The sequence below is a fragment of the Primulina eburnea genome, unplaced genomic scaffold (genome assembly GCF_022965805.1).
Source record: "Primulina eburnea isolate SZY01 unplaced genomic scaffold, ASM2296580v1 ctg1167_ERROPOS1872328, whole genome shotgun sequence".
Lineage (NCBI taxonomy): Eukaryota > Viridiplantae > Streptophyta > Magnoliopsida > Lamiales > Gesneriaceae > Primulina > Primulina eburnea.
In genome coordinates, this window is record NW_027330705.1 from 1 (window position 1) to 17,137 (window position 17,137).

Here is a 17,137-nt window from a genome sequence, read left to right on the forward strand (position 1 = left end):
TGTTGATTGTATGTGCATCATATGCTACCTGTTTACCTCGAACAAAAACTGTCAATCGATCATATCTAACCTTAAGGTTAGCGTAGAACTCTCTCACCAGTGATATGAGAGCATCCTGTGGCTGTCTGCCAAATTCTTCCCACTGTCTAGCAGTAAGAATCCTCCCAATTTCAGTATCAGGGAAACTCATATCAAATCCTCTCTCCTTGATAATGCTTCTATTCAAAATCTTCCCATATTGTTCTTCCGCCCTCTCATCATAAAACCGACTCGCATCATAGTTCACCCTTGATGATGATGAAGCACCCTTTGATGACTTTCTTTTTAGTGGCATTTTGTCGAACACCTTCTCAACACAACTTTAATTCAACCCACTTCTCAAAATACAAGATTATTGCAATCCACCAAACTACTACTTCACAATATTCACACTTCAACAATGTACACAATAATCCATCAACAATATTCCCAAAATCAACAGTATGCTTCACAAAATGAATAATTTCCTTCCTTAACAACAAATTTCGAATTTAGCAACAAATTTGCTAGAATTTGCTCACCTTGGGTGTGTTGAATTGTTTCTTGAAGAACAAAAACAAAGTTGTGTTCAAATTCTTGAATAAATTTTGAATCCCCTTTTTCAACCCTAGGTTGGATTTTTGAATTTGATGGAAAGAAATGAGGTATTTGATGGAATGTGTGAAGATTTGTAAGTTGTAGTGATTAATTTGTTGAAAGAAGAACAAAGATTTGGTGTATGAGTTGTGTTCGGAGTAGGGATTTTCGAAAATATGGAAGTGGGTGTTCTTGAGAGTGTGTTTCGGTAATGGAAGAGAATGCCCGATTGTTTCTTAAAAAGGTATTACCGCGGGTGCGGTAGTGTAAGCACCGCGGGTGCGGTGTCATTTCGAACAAGCAGCGCGGGTGCGGTAGTGTAGGCAGCGCGGGTGCGCTCTTGTCTCGGCAGTTTAGAGCAGGGGCGGTAGCATAGGCAGCGCGGGTGCGCTGTGTGTTCGGCAGCTACGCGCATTTCTCCATAATGCACGACCGCGGGTGCGGTAGTGCTTCGGCACTCCTAGCGCGGGGGCGCTGTCTTTGTGCTGCGGGTGCACTCCTGCTTCGAATTTTCTTGAATTTGTAATGCACCTCAAGCATAGGTGCAGTGCACATGATACTGTAAGGGCGCTCCTGTTTTATCAAAATATTTTCTTCTCAACTTTTCAGTCCTGAAAAGAAAACAATTGAAAATCATTAAATTTGGGAAGATAAAGTCACACAGTATATCTAAAAAATACAAAAACACAAATAACATGATACAAAAATAAAATCAACCCCAAAATCAAAATGCAAAATAAACAAAAAATTTGGGTTGCCTCCCAATAAGCGCTTGGTTTAACGTCATCAGCCTGACTTTCATCAGTCTACTTTGGTTCTCGCAGTGGGATGTTGTCCATGTGTCGCACTTCATTGCCAAAGTAAAGTTTGACCCTCTGACCATTGACTTTGAATGTCTCGCCATTTTTGCATTTTAGTTCAATTGCACCATGTGGGTACACTTTTTCTACTGTGAATGGGCCAGACCATCTGGATTTTAACTTACCAGGAAACAACCTCAGTCGAGAATTGAATAATAACACCTGTTGTCCTGCTTCAAATTCTCGTCGAAGAATCTGCTTGTCGTGCCATCTCTTGGTATTTTCTTTGTATATCCTGGCATTCTCGTATGCATCATTCCTGAATTCTTCCATCTCATTCAACTGCAACAGTCGTTGCTCGCTCGATGCTCCCATATCAAAATTTAGCTTTTTGATAGCCCAAAATGCCTTGTGCTCCAGTTCCAAAGGTAAATGACAAGCTTTCCCAAAGACCAACCTATAAGGTGACATCCCGATAGGTGTCTTGTATGCAGTCCTGTATGCCCATAAAGCATCATCTAGCTTGATTGCCCAGTCCTTTCGGTTTGTCTTCACTGTCTTTTCTAATATTTGCTTTATCTCCCGGTTGGATATCTCTGCTTGCCCATTAGCTTGCGGGTGGTATGCCAGTGTCACCCTGTGCTTCACATCATACTTGGCCAATAGTGAGTTAAAAATTTTGTTACAGAAATGTGTACCTTCATCACTGATAATGGCCCTAGGCGTTCCAAATCTCGTGAAGATGTTCCTGTGGACAAACTTAACAACAACTCGAGCATCATTAGTACTGGTGGCGATTGCTTCCACCCATTTTGACACATAATCGACAGCAAGTAAAATGTATGATTGACCAAACGAAGATGGGAAGGGACCCATAAAGTCAATACCCCAGACATCAAAGAGTTCCACCTCCAAAATATTTGTTAGTGGTAATTCATGTCGTCTAGAAATATTGCCAATTCTTTGGCATTTATCACATGACTTGACTAAAGTATAACTGTCTTTAAATAAATTAGGCCAATAAAAACCTGACTGTAATACTTTAGCTGATGTTCTAGATGCTCCAAAGTGTCCACCGTAGGGTGCGGAATGACATTGCTCTAGAATTATACCCGCTTCTTCCTCAGCTACACATCGTCTGATTATCTGATCAGCGCATCTCTTAAACAAGAACGGATCGTCCCACATGTAAAACTTAGCATCATGAAGAAATTTCTTCTTTTGATGATACGTTAAATCTGAAGGCAATTCTCCTGCAGCAAGAAAATTAGCTATATCTGCAAACCACGGATATGTAACACTTACCTTGAAAAGTTGCTCATCTGGGAATGACTCGTTGATAGCTCCACCTTCAGTTCGTTCTTCCAGCTCTAGTCGTGACGGTGATCAGCCACCTGGTTCTCACAACCTTTCTTATCTTTGGCTTCAAAGTCAAATTCTTGAAGTAGGAGTATCCATCGTATCAATCTGGGCTTTGCATCTTTTTTTGCAAACAAGTATCGAAGAGCTGCATGATCAGTAAAAACGGTTACTTTGGTGCCAATGAGATATGTTCTGAACTTGTCAAATGCAAACACCACTGCTAGCATCTCTTTTTCAGTAGTTGTGTAATTCTGTTGGGCTGCATTGAGTGTACGACTTGCATAGTAGATAGCTTTAAACATCTTGTCTCGTCTTTGTCCCAATGCTGCTCCTACAGCATAGTCGCTATGTAGTGACCCGTTCCAGAATCACCTACTAATCAAAAACTAAGCATGCAATTAACCTAATTAACAATAATCAGAGATAACAGCGGAAAAGTCAACAACAATACCGATTATACAACCCAATCGAAGTCTAGAATAACTCAAAATAAAATATCCAATACAACCATATCGAATCAAAACAATACCGATAAACTAAACCAACCAGATACTCAACGTCCTCCTCCTGCTCCTCCTGAGCTGTCCAACCTGAGGCCTGCCCCGAGGGAATGGGGTGTCCAAGAATAAACAAAACCGAGGACGTGAGCGATAAGAACGCCCAGTACAAAAGTATGAGTATACAGACCTATATGAAATGCACATGCTATGATCATGATACCGGGGTAGTCAAGAAACAGGAATCACAAAAGGATCTCAACAATGCTCAGTCTAGAGGCGCCAAGTGGATAGTGCCGCGCGGTACACCTCTGGGTCACTGCATCCACTACAAGACAGACGTGGACCTAAAATGTCCCGGACCACCGAAGCCCTCCCGACCCGTCGGCCACTGTGTACTCTCGGTGTCCATGCGTCCACAAGACAGGGCTGAGCGGCCCCAAGATATAGCTTATCTCGAAAGAGATACAGCTCAACAGTAAAGGCTATCTCGAAGGAGATACGGCTCAACATGAAATGCAACGTGCAGTAATAACCGTGACATAATAACATGCATCATATGACATATATCAATGCACCACATAATCATGCAACACATATAAGAATGTATACTCAACCAGGATATCTCGGATAGTACTTTCGTACCTCTATCACAGTAATCCTAATCCACTGGAACCACCAGACAACAGGTCTAATCCAAGCCTATTCATCAAGTGAAAACCATCACTAAACTTATCTACCGGACTTGACTAGATAATCCTGAGATAAATACTGATAAAATTCCAAACCTTCGTCCGTCGCTAGCCCGCTGATGCCGCTAGCTCCCAACTAGAGCACAGCTCTGCTACAAGACCAGCAGCTCCCCGCTAGTGCCCAAATCTCGGAACAAGACTAGAACCTGTCAGAAACGACTGAAATGCTATGGAATTCTCTGAATTGGCGAGTCAAAATGAGGAAATCCGACCACTATTTATAGGCCATGTTCGGATCGTCCGAACCCTCTTCGGAACGTCCGAACTCTTACGTGTCCATCGGCTCTTGACAGCTCATGATCGGATCCTCCGATCATACACTTCGGACCGTCCGAACATGCACGTGTCCAGCTGCTCTTGACACCTCATGATCGGATCCACCGAACCCACTTCGGACCTTCCGAACTCCCACGTGTCGATCAACTCTTGACACCTAATGATCGGATCCACCGAACCCACTTCGGACCTTACGAACTCTTCGGTGCTTCCGAACCATCTTCGGTCCGTCCGATCATGACTCGGTCAAAATTACACATTAAACCTTCTTAATCACCATTACTCCGTTAATTACCCAATTTGGAATTCGGGCTACTACACGCTAGCATCAGACATGAGCTCAAAGGGCTCCTTCCAATCAGGTACTATCATGATGGGTGCAGAAATCAGTGCTTTCTTGATCCTGTTAAATGCCTGCAAGCAATCATCGTCGAAAATAAATGTTGAATCTTTCTCTAACAAATTACATAAAGGTCTAGTAATTTTAGAGAAATCTTTAATATAACGACGATAAAACCCGGCATGTCCCAAGAAACTTCGAATTCCTTTCACGTTCTTCGGCGGTGGAAGATTTTCAATTGCCACAACTTTGGCCCTGTCAACTTCTATTCCTTTAGCTGAAATTTTGTGCCCAAGCACAATACCTTCTGGAACCATGAAGTGACATTTTTCCCAATTCAGAACTAGATTCTTAGCCTGACATCTCTGCAAAACAAGCATTAAATTTTGCAAACAATGATCAAAAGATGTACCAAATACAGAAATGTCATCCATAAAAACCTCCATTATTTCCTCAACCATATCAGAAAATATGGCCATCATACACCTCTGAAAAGTAGCAGGTGCATTGCATAGTCCAAATGGCATTCTCCTAAAAGCAAATGTACCGTAAGGGCAAGTGAAAGTAGTCTTCTCCTGATCCTCCGGTGCTATGACAATCTGATTGTAACCTGAATAACCATCTAGGAAACAATAATAATGATAACCACCAACTCTATCAAGCATCTGGTCAATAAATGGAAGTGGGAAATGATCTTTCCTAGTCGCATCATTCAGTTTCCTGTAGTCTATGCATACTCGCCAACCAGTCACTGGACGAGTTGAAATCAATTCATTGTTCTCATTTTTCACTACAGTTATTCCTCCCTTCTTAGGCACTACTTGTACTGGTGAAACCCATGAGCTATCAGATATAGCATAAATAACACCAGCATTTAACAATTTTAACACCTCAGCCCTCACAACCTCTTTCATTGCAGGATTAAGCCTTCTCTGATGATCAACATAAGGTGAATATGATTCCTGCATCAAAATTTTATGCATACAAACAGTAGGGCTAATTCCCCTTATATCAGCAATTGTCCATCCCAGAGCAGATTTAAATTCTCTCAACACCCTCAACAATTTTTCTTTTTCAGTACAAGTAAGAAAAGAAGAGATGATTATCGGATATGTTGAATTTTCACCTAAAAATGCATAACAGAGGTGACTTGGAAGTTCCTTCAATTCAGGGGATACTTTTGGTACCTCTATAATTGCATCTTCAAGTAGTTCTACATTATGCACATCAATCTTTTCTTTAGGCAATGTATCGAGAGCAAGTAACTCCTCTTGCACGTCCCAATCATCTTCATCCAATATAGACGCCGATTCCAACAAGCATCTTTCCAAAGAATCTTTCGTCAATCTACCTGCACCAACATGAGATACACATGAATCAATTACATCAATACTATTACAAATACTTACCTCATTTGGTTCCTTGATTGTGTTGTAGATGTTGAACATGACTTCTTCTCCACCTACTCTCAATGTAAGCTCACCCTTGTGCACATCGATCAAAGCTTTTCCAGTGGCCAAAAATGGCCTTCCAAAGATAAGTGGGGTGTCCTGATCTTCTTCCATATCTAGAATGACAAAATCAGCAGGAAATATAAATTTGTCTACCTTTACCAGAACATCCTCCACTATACCCCGTGGATATGTAAGTGATCTATCTGTCAGCTGCAAGGTAATAGAGCTAGGCTTCACCTCGCCAAGCTCCAAAGTCCTGTAAATAGAAAAAGGCATTAAATTAATACTGGCACCTAAATCACATAAAGCTTTATTTATTCTAGAACCACCAATAACACAAGGAATAGTAAAACTCCCTGGATCTTTGAGTTTCTGTGGTAGTTTCCTTTGAAGTATGGCGCTACACTCTTCTGTCAACTTCACTGTCTCAAACTCATGCAACTTCCTCTTCTTTGACATCACATCTTTGATGAACTTTGCATAGTTTGGCATTTGTTCTAACGCATCAGCAAATGGAATGTTGATGTGAATCTTCTTGAAAATTTCCAAAAATTTGGCAAATTGCTCATCCAATTTCTTCTTTTTGAACCTCTGCGGATATGGAAGAATTGGCTTGAATACCGGCAGTTGTTCAACTTCAACTTCAACTTTGGATTCCTCCGTTTCGACTTCTTCAAGAATCACCTCCTTTTCATCCTTCTCATTGGAATTTTTACCATCAAGTTCTTTTCCACTTCTCAAAGTCACAGCTTTGCATTGCTCCTTTGGATTCACTTCAGTGTTACTTGGGAACTGAACTTTATTTTGATCTTTCAATGCATTAGCTAATTGACCAATCTGTGTCTCCAATGACTTCATTGTAGCTCCCATATTTCCCATGTGAGTTTCCATGCCATCAAGACGAGATTCAGTCCTAGCCATTCTTTTACTCCATTCTACAACAAATGTCCCAACTAAATCCTCAAGCGAAGGTTTTCCTTCCCCCTTTGATGCATTGAACCCCGGTGGAGGATTCAAAACATTCTTATTATTAGCATATGAAAAATTCTCGTGATTTCTCAAACCCGGATGATAAGTGTTAGGGGGAGGGTTACTTCGATATCCTCCATAACCACCAAAATTCCTATTGTTGATATAATGAGCCTCATCAGGAATATGTGGTTCCTCAGTGACAACAGATGCATTTTCAACCTCTGATGTACTAGCCTTGTTCATTGCTGCAATTTGAGTTGTTAAAGCTGAAACTTGAGCTGTGAGTGATGTAATAGGATCTATGGCATAAATCCCAGCTTGCTTCTTCACTCCTGATCTTTCAGTCGGCCACTGATAACTGTTAATGGTCATCTGTTCAAGCAAATCATATGCTTGATCGGGTGATTTGGCAAATATTGTGCCACCAGCTGCTGCATCAACAGTACCTCTTGTTTGTCCATTCAAACCATTGTAAAATAATTCAATCTGTACCCAATCTTCAAAACCATGGTTTGGACATCTCCTCAACAATTCCTTATACCGTTCTCATGCCTCATATAGTTGCTCAAAATCAGTCTGCCTAAAAGTACTTATCTCGATTTTCAACTGTGCAGACTTCGCAGGTGGGAAATATTTTGCAAGAAACTTAGTTGCTAAATCCTGCCAGGTAGTGATACTCCCCAAAGGAAGCGATTGGAGCCATCCTCTTGCTTGGTCCCTAAGAGAAAAAGGAAACAAACGCAATCGAATTATATCATCAGAAACACCATTTATTTTTACCGTATCAGTAATTTCAAGGAATGTTCTGAGATGTAAATGAGGATCTGCAGTAGCGGCTCCCCCAAACTGATTCTGTTGAACCATGTTTATCAACGCAGGATTGAGCTCAAAGTTGTTTGCATTAATCGTTCCTCGTGCTATACCAGAATAATGAGCATTCAATACTGGCCTAAAATGATCTCGGATGGGTATTGCAGGGGGTGGATTTTCATTGTCTCTGTTTTCAGCCATTGCTAGAATCTCTTCTCTTCTTGCCTTTCTTAACCTTCTTGCGGTTCTTTCGATCTCAGGATCAAAGATAAGCAAATCAAGATTTTGCGATCTTCGCATGCACTGTCAAACAAAAACAATAAACAAATCAGTGTTTAATGTGGTATAATAAAAATAGCTCTAAATTAAAATCTAGACTAATTGGTAACAATACTAATATAAATTCAAATTTTACACTCCCCGGCAACGGCGCCAAAAACTTGTTGCGTGTTTTCTTTAATGCTCGCAAGCGCACGGCGTCAAGTTATAGTAAAATGTAATTATGAGTACAAGTATCGATCCCACGAGGAATGTAATTTCTAAATTTATATTAATGCTTGTAATTAGAATAGTCTCAATTTTATTTAGAATAATCAAATAACAGATTTGTTCGTATCAATGACTGAATTGTAAATAAATTTAATTTTAATACCATTTAGAGTTGAACAACAATGGAATAAAAGATCTAGAGGTCCGATTTCACGCAACTATCCACCATGTGTTATTTTGTGTAGCTATATTATAATTGTCCTTCTTATTCATTAACCAAGAATTCCATAATTATCTACTCCCTCTCTCGAGTGCTAAGTAGATACTAATTATCTAACAAAGGATTGCAACGTCTCCGTCAACAATCGATAATTAAATAACACAACAAGCGCTAAATTCTTTTAATGGATTCCATAGCAATATATGTGCTCTCGAACTATATAAATACCATCGATGTATTTTTCCCTTTCTTGATTATAAATTCCCTTTTTCAAGTGATAATTTATAAATATACAAACCATTCAAGATATGGCCAATAAAATGAAAGCATTAAGATTGGAAAAACACAAATGAACAATAAAGACAAATTATATAGCATAAATCATGAGTCTCAACACATGGTTTCTAGTTTTGTTCCATCATTCCTCTAGAATTAAGATTTAGTTCATAATAATAAAAATAAAACAACAACACATAAACATTAAACAAGACATATCAAAATAAGAGTAAAAATAAAAAAAGAACTTAGAACAAGAGTTTTGGAGTGTATGAAGTTTTTGTCCAAAGATGTGCAAGAACTTGTTGATGATGATCTTCTTGATCTTCAATCTTCTTCCTTGTAGCCTCCACCCTTTTCCTAGCTTCTCTCCATACCCTAGATGATGAAAAAGAGATCCCTTTTATAGTCTAGACAAGATATCCCACGTAGCACACCATTCTCCCCTCCTTTTCCTCAAAGTCTACAAAGTTTCACAATTTCCGGAGGAATGTTTGTGCATGACCGCGGGTGCGGTAGTGTAAGCACCGCGGGTGCGGTGTCTTTTCGCCAAAAATTCTGTTGCTGCATAGGTGACACCGCGGGTGCGGCGCTTGCATGACCGCGGGTGCGGTCATGCCTCGGCAGTTGGCGCGGGTGCGGTAGCATAGGCAGCGCGGGTGCACTGTTGCTTCGTGTATCTTTGTCCTTTGCACCTTCTAATTCATCACTATATCACTCCAAACTCTCATTTCTAAGCTTCCAAACTACAATAACAAAAACAACAACATATCAAATAAAACCTGCTCAAGAATCACAAAATTCCAAGTTAAAAACAAGTAATAAAAGTACAATAAATTGCACTTATCAAATATTTACAAATTTTTGAGAGAATTTCATCCATTTTGAAAAAAAAAGAAATGATTTTTTTTTTGTATCAGCAATTGTGGGAAACTGATTTAACCGACTATAAGAGTCACGTAGTACCGTTATCCGCCATTTAACCGGGAAAATAAAAAGATTAAGGAAACCTGAAATAAAAACAAACAAAATTAAATGCAACATAAAAATTTAAGGATCAGAAAGGGAAATAAACTCTTCTTCAAAGATTTCATTTTCCAAAAATGGTTTAAGCCTTTGTCCATTCACTTTAAAAACATCACCATTTTTAGGATTTTCAATATCCACAGCTCCATAAGGATACACATGTTTTACAACATTTGGGCCTGTCCATCTTGATCGTAATTTTCCTGGGAATATGTGAAGTCGAGAATTATAAAGCAAAACTTTTTTACCAATCTCAAAAGATTTTCTAAGAATTTTTTTATCATGAAATGATTTGATTTTTGCTTTATAAATCCTTGAATTCTCATACGCATCATTTCTGAGTTCATCAAGTTCATTAAGTTGCAATTTACGCAATTTGTTGGCATCATCCATGCTTGAATTTAAAGTTTCGATCGCCCAATAAGCTTTATGTTCCAATTCCACAGGCAAATGACAATGTTTTCCATAAACCAACCTATAGGGAGACATATTCAATGATGTTTTAAAAGCTGTTCGATATGCCCAATGTGCATCATTAAGTCACAGAGACCAATCTTTTCTATTTGAGTTAACAGTTTTTTTCAAAATTTGCTTTATCTCCCTATTAGCTAATTCAACTTGTCCATTTGTTTGAGGATGATAAGGAGTAGTTACTTTGTGAGTAATACCATATTTTTTCATTAATGAAGCAAATGGTTTATTAACAAAGTGAGTTCCCCCATTACTTATCATGGCTCGAGGAACTCCAAATCTACTAAAAATATTTTCTTTTAAAATTTGATGACGATTTTATGATCATTTATTCGACATGGAATTGCCTCTATCCATTTGGAAACGTAATCAACTGCAACTAAAATATACAAGTATCCAAACGACGGTGGAAAAGGTCCCATAAAATCAATTCCCCAACAGTCAAAAATTTCGATTTCAATGATAGGATTCAAAGGCATCATGTTTCTTTTTGAAATCGCACCCAATTTTTGACAATTTTCACAGATCTTGCAGATTTCGTGGGTGTCTTTAAACAAAGTGGGCCAATAAAATCTACACTGCAAGATTTTTGCAGTCGTTTTCTTTGAAGAAAAATGTTCTCTGCATGCTTCTGAATGACAAAATTTAATGACACTACTTACCTCATTGTCGGGTATGCAACGTCGAAAAATTTGATCCGGACAATACTTGAACAGATACGGATCATCCCAATAAAAGTTTTTTACCTCATTCAAAAATTTTCTTTTATCTTGAGAACTCCATTGCGGTGGCATTTTTCCTGTCACAAGAAAATTTACTATGTTAGCAAACCAAGGTGTAGTAGTAACTGAAAATAGATGTTCATCAGGAAAATTATCGTTAATTGGTGTCATTTCACAAGATGATCCTGTTACTAGTCTCGATAAATGATCGGCTACAACATTCTCGGTTCCTTTTTTATCTTTGATCACAATGTCAAATTCTTGGAGCAATAAAATCCATCGTATCAATCGTGGCTTTGCATCCTGTTTGGTCAACAAATATCTAATAGCAGAATGATCAGTAAACACAATAGTCGTTGATCCAATCAAATAAGAACGAAATTTATCTAATGCAAATATTACAGCAAGTAGTTCTTTTTCAGTTGTGGAGTAATTCATTTGAGCATTGGTTAAAGTTCTACTTGCATAATATATCACATAAGGCTTACCGTTTCTTCTTTGACCCAATACTGCACCGACTGCATAATCACTCGCATCACACATGATTTCAAATGGTAAAGACCAATCAGGAGGTTGCATGACAGGAGCTGATATTAAATGTCGAATGATTTTATCAAAAGCATTTTGACATTCTTGAGTCCACTCAAATGCAGTGTCTTTTGTTAAGAGGTTACAAATGGGTTTAGAGATTAAACTAAAGTCCTTTATAAACCTCCTATAAAATCCAGCATGTCCCAAAAATGAGCGAATTTCTTTAATGGTTTTTGGAGGGGGTAAATTGGCAATGACATCTACTTTTGCTTTATCAACTTCAATTCCATGAGATGACACGACATGTCCCAAAACAATTCCAGAATTAATCATGTTATGACATTTTTCCCAATTTAAAATAAGACCTTTTTCCTCGCATCTTTTTAAAACTTTTTCCAAATTTTCAAGACAATTATCAAATGTATTCCCAAATACAGTTAAATCATCCATGAAAATTTCCAAACAATTTTCAACCATGTCGCAAAAAATGCTTAGCATACATCTTTGAAATGTTGCTGGGGCATTGCATAATCCAAATGGCATCCTTCTAAATGCAAATGTTCCAAAAGGACATGTGAATGTAGTTTTATCTTGATCTTCGAGTGCAATGGGAATTTGATAATAGCCTGAATATCCGTCAAGAAAACAGTAGTAGGGATGACCAGCTACTCTTTCTAAAATTTGATCCAAAAATGGTAATGGAAAATGATCTTTTCTAGTGGCATCATTTAATTTTCTATAATCAATACACATCCACCAACTAGATGGGACTCGACTTGTTAACAATTCACCTTTTTCATTTTTTATCATTGTGATGCCAGATTTTTTCGGAACTACTTGTGTTGGGCTTACCCACTTACTATCAGAAATAGGGTAGATAATCCCAACATCAAGTAGTATGAGAACTTCAGTTTTCACAACATCTTTCATGTGTGGATTTAATCTCCTTTGTGGTTGTTGAGATGTTTTAGCATTTTCTTCTAAATGAATTTTGTGTGTGCAAATTAGTGGATTAATGCCCTTGAGATCTTTTAGTGTCCACCCAATTGCATTTTTATGTCTTTTAAGCATATCAACTAATTTACCTTCTTGATCACTTTCTAGTTTGGAAGAAATTACCACCGGATATGTTTCATCTTCTCCAAGAAATGCATACTTCAATTCTTCTGGCAAGGGTTTTAACTCCAATATTGGTGGTTCGTCTTTGTTCTCATATTTCGCATCAAATTCTTTCTCTGATCCTGGTAACGAGTGATACCTGATAAAATCATCAAGATCAATTTCAATATTTTCTTTAACAGTTTCAATTGAACAAATATCTAATTGATCACGAGTACTCCAGCAAGAGTATCTTTCAAATCTGTCATGGTTTGAGCTGTTTGAGTATTGATAGACTCTTGCTTTGCAATGAAAGAATTCAATGTATCTTCCAAATTTCTTTTAGGTGGAGGAACATAAGGTGCATAATTTTGAAAATTTTGTTGATTTTGAAAATGTGGTTGCGGAAATTGTGCAACATTATCATTCCTCCAACTAAAATTTGGATGATTTCGCCAACCTGGATTGTAATTTTGAGAAAATGGTTCAAAATTTGGCCTTTTGAAATTGTTCAAAACATTGGCTTGTTCATGGAGACATTCTTTAAAAGAGGGCAAAGTGGGACAATCTTTTGTAAAATGATCACTTGTATCACAGATGTGACACGCAATTTCTTGAACAGATTTTAATTGACCATTCTTTTTCAATTCAAGTGCCTCAACTTTTCTTGCCAAAGAGGTAAATCTAGCTTAAAGATCATGTTCATCTTTGAGAGTGTACATATCTCCATCAGATGTAGGAGATTGAATCTTGTTTGATGGTTCGATTGTACCTATAGTGTCCCAATTTTGAGCATTTTCAGCTAATGAATCGAGATACTCAATTGCCTCGTTTGGATCTTTATCTTCAAATGTTCCATTACACATAAATTCAACCATTTGCCTATCTTTAGGTGTTAAGCCTTCATAAAATTGAGAAACAACTCTCCAAATTTCAAAACCATGATGTGGACAAAGATTAAGCAATTCTTTGTATCTATCCCAACACTGATTAAAAGTTTCTCCTTGTTTTTGAGTGAAAGTGATGATTTTCCTTTTGAAAGAATTTGTTCTATGAGATGGAAAAAAGTTTTTCAAAAATTGTTGTTGCAATTCACCCAAGTTCGAATGGATCCCGATCTAAGATTTTGTAGCCAAGTTTTAGCTATATCTTTTAAAGAAAAAGGAAAAAGCTTAAGTCGAATGGTGTTCATGCTACAATTTAGATCATTATATGTGTTGCATACTTCTTCAAACTCTCGTAAATGCATGTATGGATTTTCAGAATCTAAGCCATGAAAGTTGGGTAAAAGTTGGATAATACCAGGCTTAAAATTGAAATGAGATGCATCAGGGGGAAAAACTAGACATGAAGGTGCACTAGTACGTGTAGGATTCATGTGATCTCTAAGTGTTCTTCGTCTATCATGGTCATGTTGAGATTGAATTTCATCTAGATTTTCTTGGATGGGTTCTTCCGCCATGTTTTGTAAAAATAAAGGGTTGTTTCGAATGAGTCGACCACTAAGTGTACGTGACCAAATGCTCATGCAAATACAAATGCAAATGCAAAAGAATAAAAACACACAAAAGCAATAAAAATTCAAATAAAGAAAAATAAACTATAAACAAAATTAAATAGACTTGAAATTAAATTATACTTCCCCGGCAACGGCGCCAAAAACTTGTTGCGACTTTGATTGTTGCACTCCCAAGAGCAGGTTGTCCACAAGTAATATAATTCGGTGAGTCTAAATATCGTATCCACAGGGAAGCTAAAGTAATTACAAGTCCACTACAATGTCTTTTTGTTTTGTTTTTGTTTTTGTTTCTTTTTAATTTTAATTGTTTGAATATTTAATGGGTAAATTTTAATTGTTCAAATTTTAATTTAAGTAGTTGAGATTAAAGGATCCACTCTTGGTATTTTAATAAAGTTAACATTAACGAACAATATTGAAATCCACTTAATAAAATGGTTCCAATATATTAAATAATCATATTTATATTATGTTATAAATTATTATCTCATAAATATATAATATATACCAAAACTTATAAATGTGGTCAAGTATTTATTGTGCTATATATATATTTATTAACACTAAATCAAGGTTCCCACTTTAAATGGTTGGTAAAACCAAACTAACATTTAAATGGTACCAAGAAAATATTATTATGATATATTTATATATAGTAAATCAAGGAATCCAAGTTAAATGGTTGGTAAAACCAAACTAACATTTAAATGGTTCCAAGAATTTAATATTATAATATATTTATATATAATAAATCAAGGCATCCACTTTAAATGGTTGGTAATACCAAACTAACATTTAAATGGTTCCAAGAATTTAGTGTAACATATAGCAACAATAAATCAAAACTCCCACTTATAAGTAGGGTATAAAAATGCTTAAAGAAATAAATATAACATAAACAATAAATAATGATTAAATAATATAAAATATAGATTCTTACATTTTAATAACCTTATTATCATGCCAAGAGCTTCACCTTATCATCTCAACTTTAGGAAGTTAGCTATTCATCATTCAAAGTGTAAAACTTTGAATATGAAATTAAAATGCTAATTATATTTAAATGAAGAAATAAAAGAAAAATATAGAGAGAAATATTATGAACTCAAAGGTTTGTTCATAGAATGAGGGATATCTCAATACATTACAATGCACTCCTATTTATAGCCAAATTTGGGGAGACAAGCACAAATAAAATATTATTTTTTACACATAAGTCTTCATTGGTGTTCCAAGAAATTAATATTATATTACACATCACTTTTGAAAATCTTCTTCTCTGAATTTGATTCTTCACATAAAATGAAACATGTGGATAATTGAGTTGTCTAGTAGTGGTATTTTTTTCAGAATATTTGACCAAGTAATTTGAGAGATATGGTCAAAATACTAGAGCATGGTAAAACTGCCACTCCTTTGGTAACTTTAATTGTTGCTTAATTTGATCCCACTTGTGAGAGGATTTTTATCTCATGCTTGGCAACAATATTGTAGATCTTATAATCAACTTTCTACAGGTCCAAGAATCATCTTAATCCCATTTGCAACGTCAATGTTATTCTTGTTTTATCGAACCTGTAAAAATAGTAAAAACTTATAATTACACAACAACTTATATTTTATACAATTTATTATAAAACATATAATATTTAAACATTTAATAAAACAAAAACTATATATTTGTATTATAAAAGATTTAATTAATGTACAATTTTTATGTTTATCAATAGCTCGGTAACATACGACGGTAAAACATAAATTATGTTCAATTTTCATTCTGTGTTGTACTGATGGTGTTTATGATTTGTTGACTGTTATAAGTTGTTAAATGCCTTCGTTGTGATATGTGTTTAGTATCGTGACATATTATTGCCATTTAGCATAGGACATACTGTTATGACATTCATGTTGACCCATATCGTTCTTGTTAGCCCGTTGTTGATATTCAATATTATCTGGCACTGTTGTTTATCTCGGGATCATAGTGTGGCTGATAGGCCTATACACGTGAAATCATAGTTGTGATTGAACAATCCCGTGGTTAGTGCAGTCTTTTGAGGTGAGCGTTGAGATTGTGTCATCTAGTTCGTTCTGTTGCGCCATCCTGTTATACCGTATCAGCTGTATGGAGGGCCGAGTCAGGGGTGTTATTCAGCACAGCTTGGCATACCTCACATACTTAGCAAGGCGGTTTAGCTGCATGACGATGTAGCTGTTAGAGTAGATGCCTTGCAAGCCAACGGTTGGCTAGCGAATTTATTGACTCAAGTGAAATAAACAATCTTTATTTTAATATTATTTAACTTTTTACGGTCTTGTTATACTTTATCTGTATATCCATGCAAACAACATAGATAAAGTCCTTGATTATGCTTTAATACAAATGAATCGTAATTCGATGTTGAAACTCATTTGTAAACACTGCATATTCTAAATTCGTTCCTAGTCGATTCAGCCGCCTAAAATAGGTTAAAGGCCGCTTGAGCTCGACACTAGCATCTGTGATGTTGTGTACTGCGTTTCTTGGTAAGTACATAGAGATCTCCAAACTTGCAGATGGGTAGTCATATGATGATTATACCGAACAACCCTCCCTCGGACTTTCCAAGTGGTTATCATTCATCGAGAGGATAAGTCCATGGTTATGATTGTACACCATTAGTCCTTACGACCCGGGACAACATTGAGGCTCTATATGCTAGGCCTGTGCTTTGACTCGTTTACCGGCTCCAGAAGAGTCATTAGGTGGCGATGTTGGGAAGAGTTGCGACACATATATGAGCCAGTGCATTGTAATCGGGGATTCACTGCTCACCTACGGGTGTGGATATCCTTTGTGATCTGATGAAATAATAGTGCATGGAATCTCTGGCCAGAGTATGAGATGTACGTTAGAGAAGGAGTTCT